Genomic DNA, 27,383 nt, shown 5'->3' on the forward strand with positions numbered 1-27,383 from the left:
TAAGCAGTTAATACGGTAATGAAAGAGAGGAAATGCAAGAGGGTGAGTTGCTGTAATGAAATGAGTTTGATTAATATTAATTCATCCTTGTGAAAGCATTAACTGTCTGGCGTCGTGTTGTGCTGTGTAGATCATGAGACTGAGAAGAAGTAAGATAAGGACAAGAAGGAGGAGGAGAGGTAGAGCTGTGAAAGGCTGGGGGAAAAACAGAATAGAGAAGAGAATATTGCGGATGAAAAAAAGAAGCTTATAGGCATGAGGGAAAATCTAAGAGGGAAGACTAAAAGAGACAATGAGGAAAATAATGATAAAGAAAAAATATTATGAATAAGGAAAAAACGTTGAGTGTATTTTACTGTTTTCATAAAGTACATTATTTAGGCAAAAGTGAAGGTAACTTGACAACTTGACAGGGAATATAGACTCCTACTTAAATTTAACTTAAGAGTGAAGGTTGAATGACGCATTGTTACGTTCCCGCTATATCCTTGGAAGTCCTTAACGATGATGGCCGGAGGTTGAAGGGGAGCTGTACTTTCTATTGTCGTTTTCATAATGCCCTGCTGATAAATGGCTGCTTTATGCATTAGTGGCATTAAAAGTACCTCATATAAATGGTGGGCAAACATTAATTATTTCTTCCCTTTCTCTCTCTCTCTCTCTCTCTCTCTCTCTCTCTCTCTCTCTCTCTCTCTCTCTCTCTCTCTCTCTCTCTCTCTCTCTCTCTCTCTCTCTCTCTCTCTCTCTCTGTGTGTGTGTGTGTGTGTGTGTGTGTGTGTGTGTGTGTGTGTGTGTGTGTGTGTGTGTGTGTGTGTGTGTGTGTGTGTGTGTGTGTGTGTGTGTGTGTGTGTGTGTGTGTGTGTGTGTGTGTGTGTGTGTGTGTGTGTGTGTGTGTGTGTGTGTGTGTCTGTCTGTCCCCCTGGATATGATCACGTGTTAATTGATAAAGTTCTTCCATCAGTCTTCCTCGGGTCCCTCTCAAGACGTAACTTTGATGGTCGCATAAACGGCTGCACACTCCCTCCCTCCCTCCCTCCCTCCCTCCCTCCCTCTCAACTCCCTTATGAGCTCTTGCATGAATAAGGAGAAGAATGACCTAAGACTACTACATGCACTTTACTTTTAGTTCCGAGTGTATATATTTGCATGTTAGAGTAAGAATATGAAAGATAGCTGTCTGTTAGAGAAAGAATGGTGGATGGTTTTAGTTCAGATATGGACAAAACGTTCGTAAAATAGAATGTGTTTCGTAATATGCCTGTCTACACTCAAAATATGTATATATATATATATATATATATATATATATATATATATATATATATATATATATATATATATATATATATATATATATATATATATATATATATATATATATATATATATATATATATATATATATATATATATATATATATATATATAAACATATAGCTACCGGGTAGGTAGTAATTTTAGTGTAATTAGTAATTTTCAGTGTTCGTTCGTAGTAACTTTCATTCTCAGTAGTTCTTGGTTTAGCTGCTATTCTTATTAGCTTTCAGTCAGTCTTACCCTCATTCTTTATAGTCTTCAGTCTTAGAACCTGTCAGACAGTCAGTCTCGGTATCTCTCATATTAAGTTGCTCTTAATCATAGTCTTATTCTCAGTAGCACTCTGTAGCTGTAGCCTTCGTAGCTCAGCCTAGCTCTTTATCTTGTCTCCGTAATCTCAGTCATAGTCTTATTCTCAGTAGCACTCTGTAGCTGTAGCCTTCGTAGCTCAGCCTAGCTCTTTATCTTGTCTCCGTAATCTCAGTCCTAGAAGATGCCAGTCTCTAACCATCTGATAGCAAAACAAGTCAGCAGCCAGTAGCCCCTTCAGTAGCTCTCAGTCTGTCTCCGTTGCTTGTCAGTATCGGGAAAGCAATCGCGGACCATCATCACTGAACTGGAATCGAAGAGACCCTTCCACGACCCCCCTCTCTCTCTCTCTCTGTCTCTCTCTCTCTCTCTCTCTCTCTCTCTCTCTCTCTCTCTCTCTCTCTCTCTCTCTCTCTCTCTCTCTCTCTCTCTCTCTCTCTCTCTCTCTCTCTCTCTCTCTCTCTCTCTCTCTCTCTCTCTCTCTCTCTCTCTCTCTCTCTCTCTCTCTCTCTCTCTCTCTCTCTCTCTCTGCTTCGTTATTATTTTTTGCACCGTGGAATGAGTTGTGCGTTGGGCGAGAGATTATGTACGTGCATGAATCTTTCCTCCTGCTTCCTTCATTCCTCGTCGGTTCATTTTCTGTAAAAGTTCTCGTGTTTCTCTTGTGCATTTATTGTGTGGCATTCCTGAGTGAGTAGGATTTTGTGGTGGCATATATTGAGTATGTATGTATATGTGTATTTGTTTTATTGGCTGTTTTGTTTTACTGTTCTAATTGTAGTTATTTTGTGTTCTCTTTATTTTATTTCTCTATTCTCTATATCTGTCTGTTTTGGTTTGTTTGTCTATAAGTCTGTCTGTCTGTGTGTGTCTCGCTCTCTCGCTCCACCCGGCCAGCAGGTAAAGTACTCGGATAAATCAATAGGACGGAAAGCCAGCTATACAACCCGACTTTATGCTTCCCTGTCAGGTGTGAAGTCAGCTTAATTTTTCTCTTCTCACTCACAGGAAGGTGCGTGCTTTAGTGTCCGCTTCCACGTGCCTCCAGTCACTGAGGACCTGTCTGGAGTGCTTATGATGGCAGTGCTTCTACGTACTCCTATGCTTGGCTTGTCTTGTTCTTACTGTCTTTTCTTGTACCGGGATGTCTCAGTGTTTTGGTGAAATGTTAAGTGTTGTGTTGGGGGTGTGTGGAATATGTAACGGTATGGATAGTTGTTGTTAATATGTTAAATGTGTTGAGGATTGTTTTTATTTTTTTCTTGTTTTTTGTCAATAAACTAACTGATATTTTGTAAGTGTGTTGAAACTTCATTTTGTCGTTGCGGGTTTGAATATCTGTGTGTGTGTGTGTGTGTGTGTGTGTGTGTGTGTGTGCGGGCGCTTTCTCATTATCGGTTTATGAGGCCCACCACATTACGAAAACCTGTATTAATGTAAAAAAAAAAATAAAGTAAAAGTGACTGAACTCAGAAGTGAACATGAAAATGAATGCACGCGAACGAAAAGAGTAAAAGTGAAGTTTCCGTGTTGATTATTTTTTGCTTAGAGGTGAAATAAAAAAAATATAAAAAAGACGCTCCACGTGAGTGATGTGTTCGTATTTTTTCCCACTTGTCTCAAGAAAATTATTGCAAAAAGTCACGTTCAGATTTAAAACCGCGACCTTTTTTTTTTTTTTATTCACATTGAAGTTAGTTTTATCTTGGTTATTGAGAAAATTATATATATATATAAAAAAAAACTAATGTAGAGATTCAGAATTTTCGGATTTTTTTTTTTTATAATAGACTGACGCTGTATAATTTATATTTGCTTTTATATTTTACTGTGAGTACTGTAGAAGAAGTCGGCTGTAGAGCTGGGAATTGTGGGAATGGAATAGGATATAGTCTGTCAGAATCGCTTTTTTTGGGGTCTTTTTTCCACCACCGTTGATCTTTCCCCGTCACTGTGACCTTGACCTCGCGCCTCACCACACGTGCGTCAAGCTCATGGAAAATACGAAACTATAAAAGTGCATTTTTTTCTCTACACCCAGGGACTCTCTCTCTCTCTCTCTCTCTCTCTCTCTCTCTCTCTCTCTCTCTCTCTCTCTCTCTCTCTCTCTCTCTCTCTCTCTCTCTCTCTCTCTCTCTCTCTCTCTCTCTCTCTCTCTCTCTCTCTCTCTCTCTCTCTCTCTCACACACACACACACACACACACACACACACACACACACACACACACACACACACACACACACACACACACACACACACACACACACACACACACACACACACACACACACACACACACACACACACACACATCTGTCGCTTCAATATGTATACTTTTTTTTTTTTTATCGTGTGTGTCTGATAGTTGCCACTCTAGCTTTGTGTCTACCTGCATCCTTTCCTTCCATCATTTCCTATCTCTCCCTTCCATTATCCCTACTTCTTTTCCTCCCTTCATTCGCAGTTCTCTCATATCACTCCCTTCTTTTTATCCCTTCCTTATGCTCGTTCATTCGCAACTCTTTATTATTTCTCCTTTTATTCCTTCAGTTTTACCCATCCTTTACCCATGGTCCCTCATCTTCCCACACACACACACACACACACACACACACACACACACACACACACACACACACACACACACACACACACACACACACACACACACACACACACACACACACACACACACACACACACACACACACACACACACACACACACACACACACACACACACACACACACACACACACACACACACACACACACACACACACACACACACACACACACACACACACACACACACACACACACACACACACACACACACACACACACACACACACACACACACACACACACACACACACACACACACACACACACACACACACACACACACACACACACACACACACACACACACACACACACACACACACACACACACACACACACACACACACACACACACACACACACACACACACACACACACACACACACACACACACACACACACACACACACACACACACACACACACACACACACACACACACACACACACACACACACACACACACACACACACACACACACACACACACACACACACACACACACACACACACACACACACACACACACACACACACACACACACACACACACACACACACACACACACACACACACACACACACACACACACACACACACACACACACACACACACACACACACACACACACACACACACACACACACACACACACACACACACACACACACACACACACACACACACACACACACACACACACACACACACACACACACACACACACACACACACACACACACACACACACACACACACACACACACACACACACACACACACACACACACACACACACACACACACACACACACACACACACACACACACACACACACACACACACACACACACACACACACACACACACACACACACACACACACACACACACACACACACACACACACACACACACACACACACACACACACACACACACACACACACACACACACACACACACACACACACACTCTCTCTCTCTCTCTCTCTCTCTCTCTCTCTCTCTCTCTCTCTCTCTCTCTCTCTCTCTCTCTCTCTCTCTCTCTCTCTCTCTCTCTCTCTCTCTCTTACTCGCTCCACTGGCCAAATACCACTAGCAGCATCCGTGCATCCATCAGCTCTTTTGCCTCAACTTACGAGCAGACTCTGGAAGGAAGTCTTGACCGATAAGCAAAACGTATATCAACTTGACCATTAAACATGTACCTTTCTCCTAACCTCCACTCATTTATTATTCTTTCTCCGTGTTCTTCTTTCCTTCCTTTACTTATTTTCTATTTGTCCTCCTTCACTCCGTCTTTCTCTATTATTCTGTTTTGAATCTATTACATTTCGAATCTATTACATTTCGATATTCCTCATCCTCCTTCCTTTACTACACTTCCTCTTATTCTCCTTTCCCTCCTTTCTACACCTGTTCCCTCTCTATTCTTCATTCACTTCCGTCTTTCACTAATTTACGTAGAGTCCAACCAACCAACTCAATTTTCCATTTCTTCACTACCCTTCTCTCTGTATTCTCCTTTCCCTATCTTTTACTTCGTGTCTAACCATTACTTCAACTCTATCCCCCATTGCTACATACAGCTGGGTATTTTTAGCGTCCCATCCTCGTGACCTTTACCGATAGTGGGGCGTAGAAGGGAGGTTAACGTACTACTTTGCTGAGCCGAGCCGAGCGGACCCTTGGAGTAAAAGTCTTGGGTCCCTGTCTGATATTTGCGCATAATTTATCACGTTTATCTGTAGCACGCGCTGCCTCCGCCGTTACTTTCATTTTTAGGGGGAGCGGGTGGAGGGAGGGAGGTGGTGCATTCTTATTTTATTCGCTTCCTGTGGATACTGGCTGTTGAGGAAGAGGAGGAGAAGGAGGAAGCGGATGCAACGAAAAGTAGAGAAGTGAAAAGTGAGAGAAGTATGTGGAGGAGGAGCAGCAGGAGGAAGAGGAGGAGAAGAGGAGGAGGTGGGTTACATGAGCAAAAAGCGAAAGAGAAAGTAGGAGAAAGCGAGAGGAGGAGGAGGAGTAGCCGGAGAAGGAAGAGGCCGGAGGAGAAGGAAGAGGCAGAGGAGGAGGAGGAGGAGCTGGAGGAGAGGAGCTAATTGGGAGACATACGAGGGGAGTGTGAAGAGAGAGAAGGAGGGAGAGAACTAACAGGAGGAAGAAATGGAGGAGGAGGAGAGACAAGGAGGAGGAGGGTGAGAGAACAGAGAGAGAAAGTGTTTGGAAGAGCAGAGTGGTTTATCTTCTTCTTGCTCTGTTTTTTTCTCATTCGTTTTCTTTATTATTACTGCCATTTATCTCGGTCCTTTTTCCCCTCGCCTTTCTTCGGTGTTTCCTGTTTATTGTTACGTTCTGGTGGCCTGCTTCATCCAACTGTGCAGAGAGAGGGAGAGAGAGAGAGAGAGAGAGAGAGAGAGAGAGAGAGCTACCACGGTTCTTTTTAATGGATAAAGCTAGATTAGGAAAAAAATGGATTAGGTTACGATGTTATTGATTTTTTTTATTAGGAATTGAGAAAGGAAAAAAATGAAAGCCCTTCTAGTTTTATCAGAATCGTTAGAAAAATATTCAAAAGGTTATAGAATTTAGTTTTGGTTACATTAGGTTACGTAACAACAAACTAACCAAACTTAACCCAACCTTAACTAGACTAACACAACACTCAGTCCACTTTGCTAAACAGCTAACGTGGCCGAGAGAGAGGAAACCCAAGAAACAAACAAACACTCGCGCACACACACACACACACACACACACACACACACACACACACACACACACACACACACACACACACACACACACACACACACACACACACACACACACACACACACACACACACACACACCCCTCTGCTAGACTGCTGCCTTACGAAACGTCCTCAGGTATAAACCAGTGCTGTCAACTTGCCTTTCACCTCCCTTATCCCTCCGTCTCTACCCCTCTCCCTCTCTCTTCCCCTCCCACTCTCCCTACCACTCGGCCTCTACCTAGCCCTACGTACGGCAGCGGCAATCCCCCTCCATCTCCCTCGCGGTGTGACTGTCTTCTCGAGTTATATAATTTCCCTCTTATTGCCAGTTTGCGTGGGGCGTGAGACTTGCGTGTGTCGGCTCACCTTTATTTATGACCGAATTTGGCGAGACTGCTACGCCCTGTGGTATTGTAATCGGTGTGTGTGTGTGTGTGTGTGTGTGTGTGTGTGTGTGTGTGTGTGTGTGTGTTTGTTAGATTTTCTGTATTTCCTCTTCTCGTTTCGCTAATGAAGTTTCTCAGCGTTACTTTACTGGTTGGTACATTCATGGATTAGACGCAGAAGGAAAGGGACATTCATAAAGGTTCTGTCCGGGGATCCAGCGATAGATTCAAGCATTAGGTGAGGAGCGATGACGTGGTTTGCCAGCACAGAGATTCTTCTTGCATGCAGGGGAGCGTTATTATATTGATGTCTTGCCTACGAGTATGTACAGCGAGAGAGAGAGAGAGAGAGAGAGAGAGAGAGAGAGAGAGAGCAGGGAAAGTGTGTGTGTGTGTGTGTGTGTGTGTGTCTGTCTGTCAGTCTGTCTGTCTGTCTGTCTGCGTCTGCTTGTCTGCCTGTCTGTGTGTGTGTGTTTGGGCGGGCATGAACCTCTGTCAGGGTGTGTAGGTGAGTGCGCCTCGCTCCAATAATTATAGTGGCAGATGGACCTTATTGACAGCATACATTGTTTTGTGTAGCATGCAATATCGAACACTGTCACTGGTGCTTTTTAAAACAAGATAAATATGCTAGTGTAATTCTTTCCCTGCTATTGAGGCTGCGTACCGTCAGTATGTCAGCGTGTGTTGAGTATTCTGCTTATTATTCTAGTGGATGATGCTTCTTTCAGTACTACCTGTGGGAATTCATATGATTTTACTTGGTGTTGCTGTATCCTATATAATGGAAGCGTTGGTGTGTCCTATGACTTAGTGTGTTATGGCTTTGAATATATACAGCTTTATTTGTGATACGAGTTACTGTTTTGCCCCTAAATCTATCATATTTATATTCTATTACAAAGTCGTACGCCTTGTCTTTAACTGTCTCTTGTATTCCTTATAATAATCAACTTCTTGTGTAATGTCGATGCTGTTCTTTCTCTACCTAATCTTACTCCTAATGTGTCCAGTCCACGTGATCCTTTATTTTTACAGGAACGGAACCTAAGTAGTAATATACTTTAAGTTGCTCTCGTGGTCCTTTTTTATCTATACTTGAAGTAGTTATGTAATTTCACTGCCTTCCTCAATTTCTTCCGCTATGAGGCGAGAGCGAGGAATGTTCAGGGTTTTCAGATAAGTTAAATGGAGGTGCAGGGACTGAATCAACTCCTTAACAAGCTGTTCCCACCTCAGCCTTTCTCCTAATTTTTTTTCTCCATCCCTTTCCCATTCCTATTTCTTTATCGATTTCTCTACCACCTTGGCGTCCTCCTTCCCTTACCCCCCTTCTTTATATCTTCGCTGTATTCGTTTTCTATCTCTATCTCTCTCCCTTCCGTATCCTTATGCATTCCTCTGTACGTACTTCCAATAGTTCCCTTCCCTTCCCTTCCTCTCCCTGAACCTCACATTCGTCTGTCTCTTTTTCATCCGCATCGTGCATCTCTACTTCTTCTCGTCTTACATTTCCCTCGCGTTTCCTCTCCTCGTAATCTTCATTTTTGTCGTCGTTGTTGCCCTACTTCTGCTCCTCCTCCTCCTCCTCCTCCTCCTCCTCTTCTTCCTTTCGTACTCATACTAATACCGACTCCCATCTCCCATTCGCGCCACACTCCCTTGTCAAGCCCCGAGACATGCAAATACAGACTGGGTCCTGCGTCAGAATGTGGAGAGAGAGAGAGAGAGAGAGAGAGAGAGAGAGAGAGAGAGAGAGAGAGAGAGAGAGAGAGAGAGAGAGAGAGAGAGAGAGAGAGGAATGGTTCTCGCCTCTCCGTTTGTCAGCCAGGTACTACTCAGAGTTCATCTCTCTAAGCAATAATACGAAAGACAAGGGAGGTGTTTGGTTGAAGAGATGCACCACGCTTCCATCTTCCATTATTATTGGTATTATGGAAGGTATTTGTCTTCATTGTATTTATTTTTCTTCATATTTCTCGTTTCTCTTTTCTTCGTTCAATATCTTTTACTTTAAACTTCCATTGGTATTTTAACCCTTTCACTTCTCTTTCGCACATCATTCCTTAATTGCTAACCGTTCTCAGATATCTTTTCTTATTCTGCAACCACTTCTAAACATTGCACTGCTTAGAAATTGCAAAATCTACTCTTTTTTCTCCCTTTTATTTTTCCCTCTATACATCCATAAAAAGATCCATATGTGAATTGCTGTGACTTGGTGTACTTGGCAGCGAAAGGGGTAAAACTGTTTTCCTCCCTCTTTGCCTAAATTAGTAGGTCCGTGTGGGTATTTCCCTCTCTATTTTTTGTTCTTTCCTTCTCTTTCTCTTCCCTTTCCTCTTTCTTCTTTGTTCTCTAAGGCCTAGTAACTATCCTACCTCTCTTCCCCTTTTTTTTCTTCCTCTCCTCTTCTCCCCTCTCCTCTCCTCTCCTCTCCTCTCCTCTCCTCTCCTCTCCCCGACACGCCATTACTGTTGCCAAAAAGGTCGGAGTGCCTGGCCAGAGTAGACAAAAGGAGAGCAGAATGACATTTACATTTTGCCGAAGCGAGAGCATTGTGGCAGATGGCGCGCCGAGGAGTAGGCCGTGTGTGTGTGTGTGTGTGTGTGTGTGTGTGTGTATGTGTGTGTGTTTTAAAAGGAAAATTTTTTTGTTCTAGTCTAGTGAAATTGCGCAAGTTTGTCCTTAGAGAGAGAAAAAAAAAACATATATAGCTCGTTAGGGAAATGAGAAAGGAAAGAGGGAAGCCAAAAATAGGGCATGAATAAGGAAGGGTCTCTCTCTCTCTCTCTCTCTCTCTCTCTCTCTCTCTCTCTCTCTCTCTCTCTCTCTCTCTCTCTCTCTCTCTCTCTCTCTCTCTCTCTCTCTCTCTCTCTGAAGCCCCACATGATCATCTTCATATTCCTTCATACGACCTGAAATACGAGAATCATCCCTTGGTAGCAAATATCAGCTATTAACTACGTACAGTAACTTCAGGAAATAAATCGAAAATAAGCAGTTGAAATAAAAGTTAAGAAACAGTAGCAGCAAAGTATATAACAAAGCCAAATAGCAGAGAGGAGTCGCTTTTCTTGCGCTCCAATTAAAATCCGAGTTTTGTGTCCCTGTAATGAGAAAGGAAAGGGTTACAGGTTAGGAGGACACCAGGTGAATTTTGCACGTAAAAAGTTACACTATAATGCTCATACCTGTGAGTGTACCGGGGAGGACCGCGCGCTGCTCTGAGAGGGAAGGGGCAGGAGGGGGGTGAAGAAGGGCGCGGAAATTTGTGTGAAATGAGGGGAAAGTCGTGTGTGTGTGTGTGTGTGTGTTCATTAATTGGCTGCTTGTACGTTAGCCCGCTCGCTCTCTCTCGTTTGTGTGTGTGTGTATGTGTGTGTGTGAGTGTGTGTGTGTGTTTCGAGGGTTATGGAAGGTGTTTGGTACATAATTTAATGACGCTGCGGAGTACGTCCAGTGAAGACCGCTGTGCATGCGCGTGAGAGGAGCGCATGGAAATGAAGGAAGCGAAGAAAATTAACTTTACATGAAAAAGCGTCTTAACATGTATAAATTCGAGGCAGGTGTGTGGGCAGGCATGCAATATTTAGCCAAAAACTTTACCCATCACACTGTAAAAGTTACTTTCTCATTAGCATTATTATACAGTGTTTTGGCAACTCGGCGAACCCGTTTAGGGCCGGAGGAAGGAAGGGGAGTGAAAGGAGCAAAGGGAAGGAGATGGAGAGAGGGAAGGAAGGGAGGTGAAGGACGAGGAAAGGTGAAGGACGAGCGGAAGGAAGGGCGTGATGAATAGAGGAGGAAGAGAAGAGGAGGTGGAGGAAGAGGGAAAGTATTAAACAAGAAGTTATTGTTTATTTCATTTTAACGATGAGTCGTAAAGATAACGTGACGCTAAAATAACAACGCTAAAATGTATGCCATCAGCTTTGTGTACCGCGCCTGGGGGAACTACCCTCCGCTCATTTGTGTTGCCGTGTTAGTTATTGATTCATAGAGGTAAAATGCAGTAATTAAGTCATCCAGGAGCAGCAGTACAGTGAAACGAGCTGCTTACAGTTAAGAGCAGCAGAAGAGAAGAACGTTCAAAATCAGTAAGTAAAGGGAGGAAGAAAAGTTTGTCTTGCACTCCTAAGAAGGCACGCCAGCAAGTGCAGGAGTAGTGAGTGCATGAGGGACGCGGGAATGTGGGCGGAATGGCTTAATAGATGATGGCAATGATGCATCACCAGGGCGCAGTGAGGGATTGGAGGCACTCAGTCAGGGAAGAGAAAGTGAAGAGGTGAGGAACTCTGAACTTAACCTTGCTTAATAGTGTGTGGAAGGCAGCTCAGGACGTGGAATTTACTTACTCCTCTATCTGACCGGATTATAAGAAAGAAATGAGCTGAGACTTCATATGAGTGAAAATGTTCCCAGATTACGGGGTATGGAAGGTCAGTGACTCGGTCAATGCAGTTACGAAAAAAAAGGGCAGTAATTGGAGAGAAAGTGAACAATTACTATGTAGGATTTTACTTGACTAACAAGGGAGCAGCGAATATTTGTACCAAAAGTTAGATATTCAGGAGCAACTGTACCGGATCCATGACGTTCGTGAGAGACAAATGCATAATGGACCTTTTAGTTTGAGTTCTGGTGTTGGTCGAAGAAGGTGGATGACAGAGCACAACGTGAAGATTGTTATGGATAGATTATGAGGAAAACTAATCAGGTAATGCGGTAAAGACACTGTCAACAAAAAAGAATAGTAGGAATATTAAAATTTATAGAAGTAGAATAGGACTTGAAGGCTTTGGTCAAATATTGTACCATACTGTAAGAATATAAATCTTGATCAAGGTCTTCATGAGAAAAAGGTGGTTAGATGAAAGTTGTATTGGTGAACGAAACCTTGCTGACTACGAGTACTAAGTTTGCCGTTCATAAATCATTGAGAATCTTGCTATCCACAAATGATTCAGAAACACCAGAGAAGTCTGGAATCCACATTCATTCTTTTTTTGGTGTATTATTTATAGATCTAGAAAGCCTCTGAATAAGAAAGGAAAGCACTGAAAGAAATAATAGAACACAGGAAGAGATATAAAAGACACACACACACACACACACACACACACACACACACACACACACACACACACACACACACACACACACACACACACACACACACACACACACACACACACACACACACACACACACACACACACACACACACACACACACACACACCGTTACTCTTTGCTTTTTATATACCATTACTGTTTTTTTTTTTTTTTATTAATGCAAGCGCCAACCTTTCAGGCCACTAACTTTGGCACGGCTGGGGCGCCACAAAAGCCGGGCTATTGTGGCTTAACCTCGACCAGGACTGCCGTGTTATTTACCGCGAGGATTTTCTCTTTGTGAAATTTAAGCTGTTCCTCGGCAAAGTAGGACAGTCAGCCCCAATTTGAGCTCTTCGTCAGGCAAACCCAAGGGCCCTTCAGCAGGTTTATTGTTTATGCCGTTGTTGCCCCCGCAGTCAGTCCACTTCCCTACCCTTAAGTTGGAAGAAAAACTGAGGGAGGGGGAGAGAGAGAAAAGAGAGGAAAGGTGGGAGGGTGGAAAGGAAAAAAAGAGTAAAGGTGTGAGGAAATAAAAAAATTAGTTTGAAATAATCTGTATCATGAGAGAGAGAGAGAGAGAGAGAGAGAGAGAGAGAGAGAGAGAGAGAGAGAGAGAGAGAGAGAGAGAGAGAGAGAGAGAACCCTGCTTCCTCCTGCATATATTAATCGTTCTATTTACCAAAGAAACTTGTGTAATCAAAAGATAACTCAGCTTTCACCTCAACTTTTATCCCGTGCATCATCTCGGTGCTTCCTCCTTCCCCCAAGACAGACTATTCCATCTCCTCCTCTTTATTCTCCTCTTCCTCTGTGCTATTATTATGCACCTCCTTTTCCTCCTGCACTTCGTTCTCTTCATTCTTCTTTCTCTCATATTCCTGTACCTCTACCTCAAGTTCCTCGTCTTCCTGCTTATGTTATCTTTTTCTTCCACTTATTTCTTCGTCGTCACCTTCACTATCCTGCTTTTCCTGCTGTAAATAATGTAGCGTAGCCTGTCATAAACAGACTTCTGGGTCTTTTGCTGTTTGTTCTTCATTTGTGTTCCTTTTCGTTATCATCCTCCTTTTCCTACTTGTTCTTTTTTTTTCGTGTGCGTCTTCTTCTTCTTCTTCTTCTTTTCTTCTTCTTCTTCTTTCTTTTTTTTCTCCTCCTTTCTCCATCTATCTATTACGTCATATCTGCTTCTGTTTTCCTCCTCCTTCTCCTCCTCCTCCTTTTTTTCAGCAAGAATAGTTACCTAATCCCTTGTTGTTTTCACCTTCAGCTTTTTGTGATGCCTTTCTTGTGTAAGGTTGCGTAGTGTGGAAATTTACTCTCCTCTTTTGTGTGAAGATTCGAAAGTTTGCAGACTCATTAGTTCGAACTGATATGATTTTGTATTTTTGTATTAATCTGTCTCTGTCTTCTGGTCATTTTATATGTAAAAAACTTTTTAGTGTTTGGAATACTAAAGTAGTTTTTAAAAAGTTATTGTAGGCCTATTTTAAGTCTTCTTGTTTCCTTTCCCTTATAGTTTTCTTCCTCCTCGTCCTCGCCCTCCTCCTCTTTTATCTCTCATTTTCTCCTCCTCCTCCTCCTTTTTCCCCTTCAGCGTTTTCTCTTACTCTTTCTCTTTCAATTCCTCCCTCTCCTCTTTTCCCATTCAGATTTCTTCCCCTTCTTCCTCCTCCTCCTCGGCAGCCTCATTGTTCTCCCATCCTCCATCTCCGCCAGGTAGCACAGCGGCCAGGTACTCCTTCGTGCATGCTTTTCACTCGTTTAGTCCCTCGCCAGGTAAACTTAATTGGGTACCTGCTTGGATTCACCACTGCTGCGCCTGTCCCGACCCAAGTATCACGGAAGGGAGTGTGTGGCAGAAGTGGGTGAGGGGAGAAAGAGAAATATAAATGGTTTCTTGGTTTAATTCTTCGAACACTCTCTTTCTTAACAATGAGACGCCACAAAGGCACGTAAAAAGCCACAAAGGAGATAGTTAGGGTGAATATAATACCGGGAAGAGATGAAGTGGTCTTGTTTTCTCTTCTCTGCTCAAAACATGTTTATTTTGCTACGCACTGTTGGCCTATACGAATAACATATAGTTGTGACCTTATTTGTTTCTGCTCCACATCGGCCTGTACTGTAGTAATCAAGGTAGTATATTATATGAGCTGTCTTTCGTAAGTTTACACTAGTCTGCGCTTGAAAATATTGCTTGACGTTTTTGTTTTCATTATTTTATTTTATTTTATTTTATCTTATTTTATCAGTTATTTTCCACTTGAACTCCTTCATCTTTGGTCAGTTGTATACACAATCTCTGCCTAAAAACATTTCATATCTGTTTGTTTGTAATGTAACCTCGGTGATATTACAGATGCTTCTATTTCTTTCCTTTTCCCTCTTGAACGAGTGGGCTTGTGGAACATTTACCTTCATTTGATTGCTCCTCTGCTCACTCTCCATTTATGGAACCATTTATCATCTTCTGGCTAATTATACTTTCTGTTGACGTGTTGACTGCTGTGCTGTGGAATCCGAGCCCAAGTGGTCATTTTAACTAAGCAAATACTGTCCCTCAGTTAGGATTTCCTCGCCCGGAGAAATTCCCCAAGTTCTGACCTCTTGATGATCGTCTAAACAGCTTTACCAGAATCCTATGCCCCATATCCCGAGACTTTGCTGGTTTCTCTGCGACTTCCTTTGATCCTTCAGTAGGATCTAGTAATCTGGCGCAAGGCAACAGTGTCTGTGATGTTCTGACTAGCTCACTTCTGATTTATCGAAACTTTTTAAAACTTTTTCTATCAGGAACGTTTGCTTGATTTCAGCTTAGTTTATATTTCAGTGTGTATCAATTCGAGTCCAAGTTTAGTTTATATTTCAGTGTATATCTATTCAAGCCATGTTCTGCACTGTGAGTCTGCATGAATCAAGAACTCTGCGTGTCGTGCGGATATACATTGCTTATTTGGTTTCAACACAACTGAAACATAAATACGTATTTATTTGTTGCTGTATTTCTCTGTCCTGCAGCAATGAACAATTAAACTATTAAAGTTAGACCTGAAATAATGAATATTGCAACGGCGCCCGAACTATAAATCGGGAAGAAATGTACACAACACATTCGTAAAGTTAACATTCTCCTTTTAATAAAACAGCTGCCATAAGGTACTTCCATCCATTAGGTGTCGCGTGCTCTGCGAAAATATATATGATTCTTTATTCTGAAGATTTTCATGTTGCACTGTTCCTGCATCGATCGCTGTCAGGCGCACTAAAACAAACAAAAGAATTGCTTCAACGTTAATGATTCGACACACGATACTTTAGTTATAGTTTTTGTCTTGTTTTTTCGTAACTAATCAAACACTGATGAAAACTTACAACTAACATTTCACTATGCGACGCTGTGCCCTTAATACTGAAGAGAAGCATTCATTTTTCATGTAGGATTGTGTACGCCGCAAGGAAATGTAATTACCATAATCAGCATTCGCAGTCTGGCATTCTTTTTTTTCTGTGTTCATATCGCACGCCAAAGAAGAAATTAGCTTGCTGTAAAAAAGACTTGTATTTTATTCCTTTTTACTTTTATTATTTTTTACTTTGATAGCTGATGAAGTTGTTTTATCCTTTTTTTAATAATTATTATTATTTTTTTTTTTTTTTTTGACGGCTGATGAACGTAACACTTCAAAGCTGACTTATCCTGAATAAACACGGGCTCCCTCATAACAAACCAGTCTTCATCAGGAATGCCAAGCGATGACCTGAGCTTGTTTTTATTGAGTGTCTGACCTGTATGTTGCATTATTCCAAATGAAACACACACACACACACACACACACACACACACACACACACACACACACACACACACACACACACACACACACACACACACACACACACACACACACACACACACACACACAACGGTGGAGAATGCAGGGAGAATTTACACATTAGAGGAGCATGGCTGGCGAAGGGAGGAAAGGAGTGTGGGAGAGGCGCAGGGTGAGAAGGGCGAGAAAGAACGGAGGGAGAGGGACAGAGGAGAGAAAGAAGGAGTGGAGGAAAGAGTGTTGGGGGGAAGGATACTTTACCTCTGACATCAACCCGCGTCACGAAAAGATTTGCTCGTAAAAAGTTTAACGTGAGTGTTGGTACGACGCATGTGGCTGTGAGATGTCTCTTCGCCCCTTGACACCTCCTCTCCCGGCCCCTGGAACTGCTGTGTACTCTACTTTGTTGTGACTTTGCCGGTGTGTTGTGGCGGTGGTTGCCTTTATTGTAATGGTTATTGTGGCCGTTATTGGGGGTTGTTGTTGGTGTTGGGTTTGTTGTTGTTGTGGTGGTGATGGTGATGGTGGTGAGACTACTGTATGGTTTATTGTTACTAATACTACTGCCGCTACTACTACTACTACTACTACTTCTACTACTACTACTACTACTACTATCACCACCACCACCACCACCACTAATACTACTAATACTACAACCCTCTCTTAATCTCACCACGACCACCACCAACACCACCACCACCACCACCACCACCATTACCAAGACTCAACTACAATTCCCTCTCCTCCTCCTATAGTTCCCTCTCCTCCTCCTCCTCCCACCACTACAGCACATTCTTTTCATGATCATGGCACATAGGAGGTCGCAGCCGGCCAGATAACCGTGTTAGAGGGGCGGGGCTGGGCGGGGACGAGCTGGGAACGGGTCGGCCAAGCGGAGATGGACGGTGCAGCAAGACACACCCTGACGCTCTGGTTACAATTGTCTGAACAAACGGCCGCCTTCGTGCTTAGGGGAAGGGGACGAGCAGCCAAGTGGAAGGATTGGAGGGGAAAGGAAAGGCAGTGAAGGGGAAGAGGAGCGGACAGGAGGAGGAGAAAGAAAAGGAAAAAGTTAAAGGAAAGGGAAGGGGATGCAGGGAAGCGGGGAAGGGTGAGAAAAGTGAGAAGAGAGAGAGAGAGAGAGAGAGAGAGAGAGAGAGAGAGAGAGAGAGAGAGAGAGAGAGAGAGAGAGAGAGAGAGAGAGAGAGAGAGAGAGAATAAAAAAAAAAACGCAAGCAAACACTGAACAAAGCCAGACAGGCAGGTAGACAGACAGGAAGACAAACAAAGACGAAAAAAAACAAAGAAAAGGAGGAATTAAATGAAAGAAGAGAGTTTGGTGGAACTCAGTGGACCCAGGGCAAAGATTCCGAATTTTTTTTCACACCATTTTTTTTTTCACTCCTTCATTTTCAGTTCACTTTCCATGACGGTGTGAAAACTGCGATGCAAGAACGACGAGTAAACCTGGTGGAGTAGAAATCAAATTGAGAGGGAAGAAAAGAAGGGAAGGTTGAGTGATGGCGGTAAAAGAGAGAGAGAGAGAGAGAGAGAGAGAGAGAGAGAGAGAGAGAGAGAGAGAGAGAGAGAGAGAGAGAGAGAGAGAGAGAGATCCATCAAGTCATTAGCTCCGCGTGAGGTGTCAGTCAGGTTTGATAGAATGTTCCCATCTCTTCTCTGTCCATTTTTTCCTCCCTCCGCCCTCCTCTTATTCTATTCCCCCACCCCCTCCCCACTCTCTCTCTCTCTCTCTCTCTCTCTCTCTCTCTCTCTCTCTCTCTCTCTCTCTCTCTCTCTCTCTCTCTCTCTCTCTCTCTCTCTCTCTCTCCAAATATTGTTGAAGAGAATGTGACTTTTCTTTCTGTGCAATAATAATTTGTTATAATAAGTACAGTAATGGTGGTGGTGGTGGTGGTGGTGTTAGTAACCGCAACTGCAGCGGCAACAAAAACAGCACCAATAATAATAATGAGAATAATAACTTTACTCAATTAACATATGGATAACCGGGTTGTGGTCATGTATCAGCTTCCTATCACATTCCTGGGTCAGTGAACTCGTCTATTTATGCAACAGTGTGTATGCTGCATATGACATCAACACTGACGTCTGTAGGGGAAGCCACCACACAGTTTTTACCCGTGTGTGTGTGTGTGTGTGTGTGTGTGTGTATGTTGTGTATAGTTCAGTGTATGATGGATGCGTAGCGTGTTGTGCAATCATGGATCTGGGAAGGTCTAGTGTATGGTCTAGCGTATACGATGAGAGGTTTATGTATGATGTTTTTTTGCCACCTCCACTCTATTAGGGAAATTTGATCAGCTAAGGAATTTTTTGCTACGTCTGGTTTTTATTCCTGCCATTGTGTTGCTTCTCTCGCTGAATGACTCGTGTACAAATGGCTCTGAATATTAAGAGGACTTTCATCTCTTGTAGAATGTATGTTTGGTCTTGATGGAATTTTCTGCCTTAATGGATCTCTTCTGGCTAATGGACTTCACTAATAGGACATAATTTCCCTTTATTTAATCTTTTTTTTTCCTCTTCCATATATCTCACCGCCTGCCGTGTAGTACATGTGCCTCTTTTTAAATTTTCCTTTGTACTTTTCGTAAATGTAATTTTGGGTTATTCGGTTCACTTTCCCAGCAGGTGGTCCTTCACCCGCTGATGAAATTACCTTTGACCCTGCTCCGCCCCGCCTCCCGAGTTTAATTAGGACCATATGTCGCCAGGTATCTCTTAAATTATAGTTTATTCTCACACCCCACGAAGCAAGGTGTAATCATCATATATTCGTGTCAAAACATCTAAGACCTTTGTTTTTTTTGTTTTTTTTTATTATTTCGCGGGTTCAGCCATTCTTTATTTCCGTGAGATATTACTTAATCCCTTCATAAAGATCCTCCAGAAATAGTAATCGGTAAAAATGTTCTCTTATAAGCATTCCAGCGCAGAAGATCGTGATAAGTCAGACAAATATTGCATCATAGTTTCGCGATGTGTTGAGGGATCCAGTGACGCGATTGGGCGGAGAATTGACTCGTGTATTTGCTCTCAATTGCGTGTAATAACTACTCGTGCCTCAACTTCTCACAACCAGCAACTTTCATTGGGGCTGGAAAGAGTATCAGTATGGATGAAATGGGATGACATTAAGGAATGTAGAAAATAACGTAAAAAAATAATGTAGAAACTTTTGGTTGTTCAGGAGAAGCAGTGATCACCAAGAGAGAGAGAGAGAGAGAGAGAGAGAGAGAGAGAGAGAGAGAGAGAGAGAGAGAGAGAGAGAGAGAGAGAGAGAGAGAGAGAGAAACAATGATGATTGGCTGCATATTAACACGGGAGATTTTTATTTTTATTTTTATTTATTTATTTTTTATTTATTTATTTATTTATTTATTTTTTTTTTGGTGGAGGTGTGAGGGCAGGATTATTGCACCTAAAGGCAATTTTGTTACATTTTTTTTAAGGCTGAAATGATCGGTTCCATATATTTTTGAGCCCTCATTTGATCTGACCCTGTTCGTGATAAAACAGGGAAATCTTTGAAGTGACGCCTTTGCAGAGACGCATACAGCCCCCAGTTCTCTCCAAAAAGGGTTGATAAGAATCATGTGGGTATTCTTTGTGCATTTGGCGATGGCTTAAGGAATGGGCAGCTTCCGGCAGGTCTCGAATTTGCGTCTCTAGGATCATCGGGTCACTGACCACCAGATCATTGCATAAACTTTCCCTATAATATAAACTAAGAAAAAATACCATGACACTTCTAAACTAAATTGGCCAAGCCGCAGAATTTTTATTTTTTTTTATTAGAATTTTGAGGAGCAGAAACTAGGTAATTATATTTTGTTTTGTTTATTTTTTTATTTATTTATTTTTTTATATTTTTTTGTAATTCTCCCTAATCTTTCTTTCCACAAAAAACAAATATGTCATGGTATGTTGAAATGTGAGCTTGGAGACATGGGTGTGTTAGTGTAACATTTAACAATCCCTCATCGTTTAAACATCGAAGCTAGAAAAATTGTTTCTGATCAGTTAACGATAACTTCGATTTCACATTGTAATACTTTCCCAATTCTAAATGGAATCGTGTACTGTACATCTCTGAACAATTGGGTCGCTTTTGATGAGACACATTAAAGACACATTAATTACCACCCTGTGCAGTGATTGGCTGCCTTGGCGTCAATTACGTACTTTTGAATTAAATACCGTCCCTTACATTACAGGTGTTGATCACCATCAGTGTTTGAAAGCCTTACAGGTAAAGGATTTCGCTATTTCTTTCTTTCTTTCTTCTGACAACGACTATTTCGCGTTTTCCATTGCCACCGACACCATTTAATTTCATTGAAAAATATCAAACTCGAGGCTAAAATGCAACAGTAACACAATATTTGTTTGCATAGCATCCGTCGTTTGTTGTTCATTGTTTGTGCATCATTAAGTTAGACTTGCAAGTGGCTCAATTATTACACAAAGAACACTGGTTCTGGAAAATGACAAACGTGCACAAATAAAAATTGTAGTGGCAAACCAGGATTATTTAGCAGGCAGCAACCTTTGTTGTTCACAGGGATGCTCTGTGATGCCAGTGTCGCCACTTAATCCTGATACTTTTGTTGAATTCTGCGTGAAGAATTGTACTTCGAACGTTTTTAGGTATAAAATGTTGAGATCTGTAAAGCAAACGAGAGAGAGAGAGAGAGAGAGAGAGAGAGAGAGAGAGAGAGAGAGAGAGAGAGAGAGAGAGAGAGAGAGAGAGAGAGAGAGAATTACGACACCTAGATTGAATCATTAATGACTGCTGGATTATTTATTGGAAGATTTGCGCAGAATCAGGAACTATTGAGTCCAGCAAGCCCAGGGTTCCTATTTAGATATGATATATAAATGCATTTCGTCTTTGTTGGCATCAAACTTTGGAATATATTCTTAAACACAAAAACAAGTCGGGTTTGTTTATTGTCAAGTAAGCAAGCTTGAAAAAAAAAAAATTGTGGATGGATAGTTTTGTAAATGAAGTTTCTGAGAGACCAGAGGCGTAGCATGAGATAAAGAAGCACACACATAAAGTTATAATGATGAAACCGAACTTTTATATTGGAAATCAAACATGAAGTGCGCATTAAGGGAAGTGTTGAAGGCTTGTGTGGCATGACCCTGGGCAGTTTGACACTATTATTGTCATACAACTACTTCAAATGATAGAGATTCTAATTTAAATAGATGTACAACATAGATGTTTATTAACCACAATGCTCATTTATCGTATAGTCCAATAATTGATCTTTAAGATAATGCAAGGCAGAGATTGTTATGAGTACGCCAGCCAATAATATCTTAACAAATGCATTAAATCCATATTCAAATAAAATATTACAGCACGATAGGTAGTAGGAAAAAATGCATAAAGGTAGTGTAAAAAAAAAAAACACACACAAACATCACAAATTATGAATAACGTTGGGAAAATATATAACTTTTGCTACACCACTCTCTGCTGTGTGTCAACATGGCCGAGTATGTAGTGACAGGTCACTTCTGCGTGAATAAAGGTTATTTAGTTCTCGGAGGCAAAAAGTGTCTAAGCTGGCTGTGATGCGGCAAGCGGCGCGCTGTCCTTTTACCTAATGAAATACAGGACAGTTGACCATATCCGCCACAAATTTTATAAAGTCTGCGCCAGCCGATTAACATGAAATAGTTTGTGTAGAGTGCAGGGAAAAGTGGCGGTGAATGTTGAAATGAAATATTGATGTTTAATTGAGGGAGAATGAGTAGGATCTAGTCCACTCCAGCAGCCTGTTCGTAAATTTTACAAGTATATAACTAAAAAAAAATAAACAAATAAACAATGCAGGGACCACATTGTTTGAAAAGTAGTATCTAGATTACTAAGGAATGTTAATGGACACAACTTAAACAATAAAACTGCATAACAAGAAAACTGTTGGAGTCGACACACATTTTGGCGTATATTTCAGTTAAGTCCCATGAGTCCACCTTTCACTTACACCATATATACCGCGGCGGGGAGTGTCCTGCAAACAGTGTCAAGTGTCCAGTTGTCCTCGCCTTGTCAGCCAGCACAGCCTGTACTTGCATGCACGGAACCCCACCTGCACTCAGCCACACACGGACTTGTTGATGAAGTTCGTGTGTAGTCTCATATGTTATGGGCCAAACAGGTGCTCAGCCCAGTACCAGTCAAGGGGATTTCAGTCACGGTGACTGGCAGTGCGCATCCATAAAGTAACTGCATTCGTTTGGTCCAAATATTCAACTTTACTTCCAAGCTTTTCGCAATTTTTGGCAGTTTTGTCTCAGTTGCATCTGGTCAGTTGAAAATATTTAAGTTTACTTCGTTCTCATCATTTAGAGCACTTTGTTTTCTAAAGAAGACCAAAATAACCCGTTCAGCTCACTTCGTGCGCAATCAACAGCAGTATTTTCGTAAAAGGCGGCGCCCTGCACCTGAAGGGAGATAAGCGGCCACGTGGCATCTGCAAAGCGGTGCATGAATAGAAATGTGTGTCATAAATACGTCCCTTTGTGCAGTTCACATAAAACTGCACTTACCGAACTCGTGAGTCGGGAGTGGTTGGCGTCGCTGTGATGGAACAAAACTAATTTGAAAAGAATAATGTGTTGCAACAGTTGCGACAGAAACATGAAGGCCAGAGTAGGGATAAGAAAAGAACATTATACTTATAATGAAACTATGAGTTTGGAAATTATTACATTTCAACAAAAGCATTTGAAAACGACATTAGTTTATTATATATAGAATTGTGTTTCTGCCGTACTCCATTTGTGTCACAATGCTCATGCACATAAAACAATACTGAAAGCCTTCCAAACACGATTATGCTCCCTGCAGCACAGCACGCGGGGACCGGCCACTCGTGATGAGCGGGTTGCATTGTTGCCGACACTTTTTTCGTGAGTGTGCGTTATTTTTATTGTAACATTGTTCAGTATTGTGACCGTTCAGACATTTTTTTTTGCCCCTCACTCACCGTAAAGAAAGACCATCTTACAATATTCACTGAAAATATTAGGTGTATATTTGTATGAATGCTCGAGTAATTAATTTATTTTTCTCCTCACTTACTGTCTACAAAAAAGGTGGTCATTATGTAAGCTACCCCATTCATAACACAGTTGCTTAGCTACATGTATTTTATGTATATTCTGCCTTTCCTTGATCTCTTCTTCAAGGGCGAACGATAAATATCTCAGCCTTTGACTTCTGAACTGTTTCCTTCCTGCTGCCTTCCTTTCCCTCCCCCTCTTCCGTCCTTATCTATCACTCCTTTAAAATTTTGCAGTTTCTTCTTTCCTCTTTCTCTTATTGGTCCATAAATCTCATGCTGAACCAACAATATATAAGCGAAACTTTGTCCACATTTCATCCCTCGCCATAAGTCTCCCACGCCCGCTGAGCCACGAAGAATTAAAAGGCTGGGGAGAAAAAAATAAAAAGAATGTAGCGCGTGTCGGTCATTGGCATAAAAAGTGCAATGAAAAATGTAGATGTGAGTAATGAATTCATGTGTACTTCTGTATGTGTCTGTTTTATCTGTACTTATCTGCTGTCTGTCTGTCTATACTTATTTGTGCATGTCAGTCCATTCATATGTCTCTCTCTCTCTCTCTCTCTCTCTCTCTCTCTCTCTCTCTCTCTCTCTCTCTCTCTCTCTCTCTCTCTCTCTCTCTCTCTCTCTCTCTCTCTCTCTCTCTCTCTCTCTCTCTCTCTCTCACACACACACACACACACACACACACACACACACACACACACACACACACACACACACACACACACAAACTCGTATATTACCCCGTGTTGTAACTTGCCCCTCGTAAGCAGGAAGCGCTTACAGTGGCTTTGCATCGTCCTATTGAACAGAGAGTAATGTTCTTTTTTTATTTACTGGTGGCGGTAGCAGTGGTGGTGGTGGTGGTGGTGGTGGTGGTGGTCGTCGTATCAGTAGTAGTGATAGTAGTACCAGTAGTGTAATTTGTCCCTTTCATTAACTTAACTTGTATTCACTCATCACACACTCGAGAAAAAAATAATAACGCAACAGAAATTATGTACACTCTAGTTATATATAGAGTACACATGGATACAATATTATAATTCCGTGAAGCCAAACTCCGTCTCTCCTTTATTTCACTTTCACGAAACACGGATGAAAAGAGGCAAACAAACATTACACGCCGTTACTTCTCGCACGGAACGAGTCAGAGGTGAAACATGCTGGAACAAGTATTCCCCCTCAGCTCATCTTATTGCAATTCTGTTATGGACTACTTTGATATATTATTATTAGAGTTATCGATGCATTCTCTTCCTCCTTTGTTTTCCGCGACCAGCAAAACACCCTAAACCAGAGAGAGAGAGAGAGAGAGAGAGAGAGAGAGAGAGAGAGAGAGAGAGAGAGAGAGAGAGAGATGCAATCCGATTTAGCCTCCTCACTTTTCTCCCCTGTATCCATTCTTTTTCCTACTCCCTCACAACCATTCATCCTGTTCCTCCCACTTCCCTCCCATCCAAACACCCTCACTCCTTACGCCTCCCACCCACGCGTCTTGCCTCTCTCTCTTTCTCACCCTCTCCCTCACCCACTCCGTTCCTCATTTCTCCTCCATTTTAGCTGTAAACAAATGGGCCAGTCGTATGAACACTTCGCGCCAGAACCTCGCTTTCCTTTCCCGCCTCTCGCAACACGGGTGGAATTGCCCTGCACCTCTGACAAGATGACACTGCAAATGGAAGGCAGTGATATTGCAAGCGGCTCCCGTTTTATACACACTACGTAAAACTCTGGCAGCTACAAGGAAGGAGGCTGAATTATGTATGAGAAAGGCAGGCGAGTTTGAGAGAGAGAGAGAGAGAGAGAGAGAGAGAGAGAGAGAGAGAGAGAGAGAGAGAGAGAGAGAGAGAGAGAGAGAGAGAAGCGGGTGGCGGGGCGGGTTTGAGTAGCTTGGCTGGCTGTGTGATGTTGGTAGAAGTAGGTGAGATTCAGGTGCAGTAAGGGCGGATGTAGATATGGAGGTAGAGGAAAGGAAAAATGTACGATTGTATAGACAGATACGTACGTTAAGGGCTTTTATTCCGATTGTAATGTGTGTGTGTGTGTGTGTGTGTGTGTAAGCAGAGAGAGAGAGAGAGAGAGAGAGAGAGAGAGAGAGAGAGAGAGAGAGAGAGAGAGAGAGAGAGAGAGAGAGAGAGAGAGAGAGAGAGAGAGAGAGAGAGAGATGAATGAATCGAGGAAGAGTAAAAATGCCTCGGAAGAACGAGAAAATATGAAGAGCCTGAAGAATGATCAATTGAGGAAGAGGAGGACAAGTAGGAAGAGGAAAATGGGAGGAGGAGGGAGAGGAATATCACCAGAAGGGGGAGAAGGAGGATGAGAGGAGGAGGAGGAGGAAGAGGAGGAGGAGGAGGAGGACACGAAAATAGAGGGAAGGGGAGAATATATGGAACAGAAGGCCTTGAGAGGAGTTAAGAAAGAATGATGATGATGGTGTTGATGTTATTTCTGTTAATGGTGATTGTGGTGAAGCCAAGTGTTTCGAAGACCAGGAATAGGAAAGTGAGGAGGAGGAGGAGGAGGAGGAGGAGGAGGAGGAGGAGGAGAAATGACCACAAAGGAAAAACAATAAGGTCATCAGTTATAAAAATCACCACATTTATGGATTCCTGGCTAAAATATTACTGGAATTTCTAAAGTCTCAGGTAGATAGTGAGTTTTCTTAGTATCCCTGCATCCTGAGTACTCACTTCAACCAAACGTCACTTAATTAAGAGTGTCTGGGCAGCGTGTCGATCACCACAGGCGCTGCATCAAGAGTTCCTGGCACTATTGAGTTATTCCCAGGCGTGACAGATTGCCAGCATACATAATAAAGCATCGCACGTCTCTCGGGACAAAACTTCCGTACCCTTCAGCTCGTGCTTCAGGTTCCTCGGCTCTCCCTATCCCCAGCGCCTTCCTCTTGCTTCCCTTCCACTCCTCGCTCCACCTCCTCGGCTCCTCCCCTCCCACTCCTCGCTCCACCTCCTCGGTTCCTCCCCTCCCTCCCGCCTGGTAATTCATCCCTCCCGGCCCAGATGATGGATTGTGTGACACCGGCCAGTTGGGGCAGGACAGTCTTGATTAATTATCCCAAAATATAAAGGGGAAGGTCGCGGAAGAGAACAGAGGCGACCAACTCCTTTAACCATCTCCACCACCTCCACACCCACCAGTCAACCACGCCTTGGTACACACACCTCTTTATTTCATTAATGTGAGTCCTCCCTAGAGATTTGGGTATTGCTGGGACAAACGTTTTCAAGTTAAAAAAAAAAAAAAAAGTGTTGTTTTCTTGGTTGTGTTGAGACAGTGATCAAATTTTGTCTCTATGCATGTGGTGGGGAGTTAAAATATTTGTTACTTGATCTTGTCGGGCTTTCTTGTTATTCTGGACAGTTGTACATGTGAAGCGTAACAAAAAAAAGTCAGCAAAAATCACCTTAGAAATTGCAATAAAGTTGGGCACAGGATAATGTAAGTTCTTTGTGAAAATAAGACAAGTAGAAAGACAGACAGACATAGACGGAGCTGGTGTATATGTAACGACTATAATGAGAACAGTTCAAAGACTTCAGTGGGAGCATACATCAACTGACCTTTAGATTTTTAAATACGTAATTATGGTATCTGTACAAAATCCTCAATTTAATCTGATAAGTTGGTTATCTGTTGGTTAGCAGTTCTGTAAGGATCGTCCTCTTTATTTAATTCAATAAGTTAGATTTAGAATTGCAGGGATGAAAGGATGCTTCGTAAATTGACATGTACTCGCTCGCGTTGTCAGCCATTCATTCATTACAACTCGTCTTATAATTATTGACACCAGGCTGCAGGTCAAGGCACATCCGCCTCGGCGTTTCGTGCGGGTGCGCTGAAGGTTGCCGTGGTCAGTGTTTGGCCGGAGACACGAATTTTTAGT

The 27,383-nt window shown here is 42.3% G+C and overlaps 1 protein-coding gene across 15 annotated transcripts in view; it reads left to right on the forward strand.

Annotated features, from left to right (window-relative positions):
- Positions 1–27,383, forward strand: part of LOC135103465 (uncharacterized) — a 166,042-nt gene that overhangs the window by 44,448 nt on the left and 94,211 nt on the right. For 10 of the 15 annotated variants that reach the window (XR_010270065.1, XR_010270057.1, XR_010270063.1 and 7 more), the window contains one exon: positions 2,635–3,051. The exons of 3 other annotated variants lie outside the window; for them this stretch is intronic. The gene's annotated coding sequence lies outside the window, so the exon portion shown is untranslated. Of the gene's footprint in view, positions 43–2,634; positions 3,052–27,383 lie in introns of those variants that run through there. 2 more of the 15 variants (XR_010270060.1, XR_010270058.1) reach the window with 1 other exon arrangement.

Source organism: Scylla paramamosain, chromosome 9, assembly GCF_035594125.1.
Source record: "Scylla paramamosain isolate STU-SP2022 chromosome 9, ASM3559412v1, whole genome shotgun sequence".
NCBI lineage: Eukaryota > Metazoa > Arthropoda > Malacostraca > Decapoda > Portunidae > Scylla > Scylla paramamosain.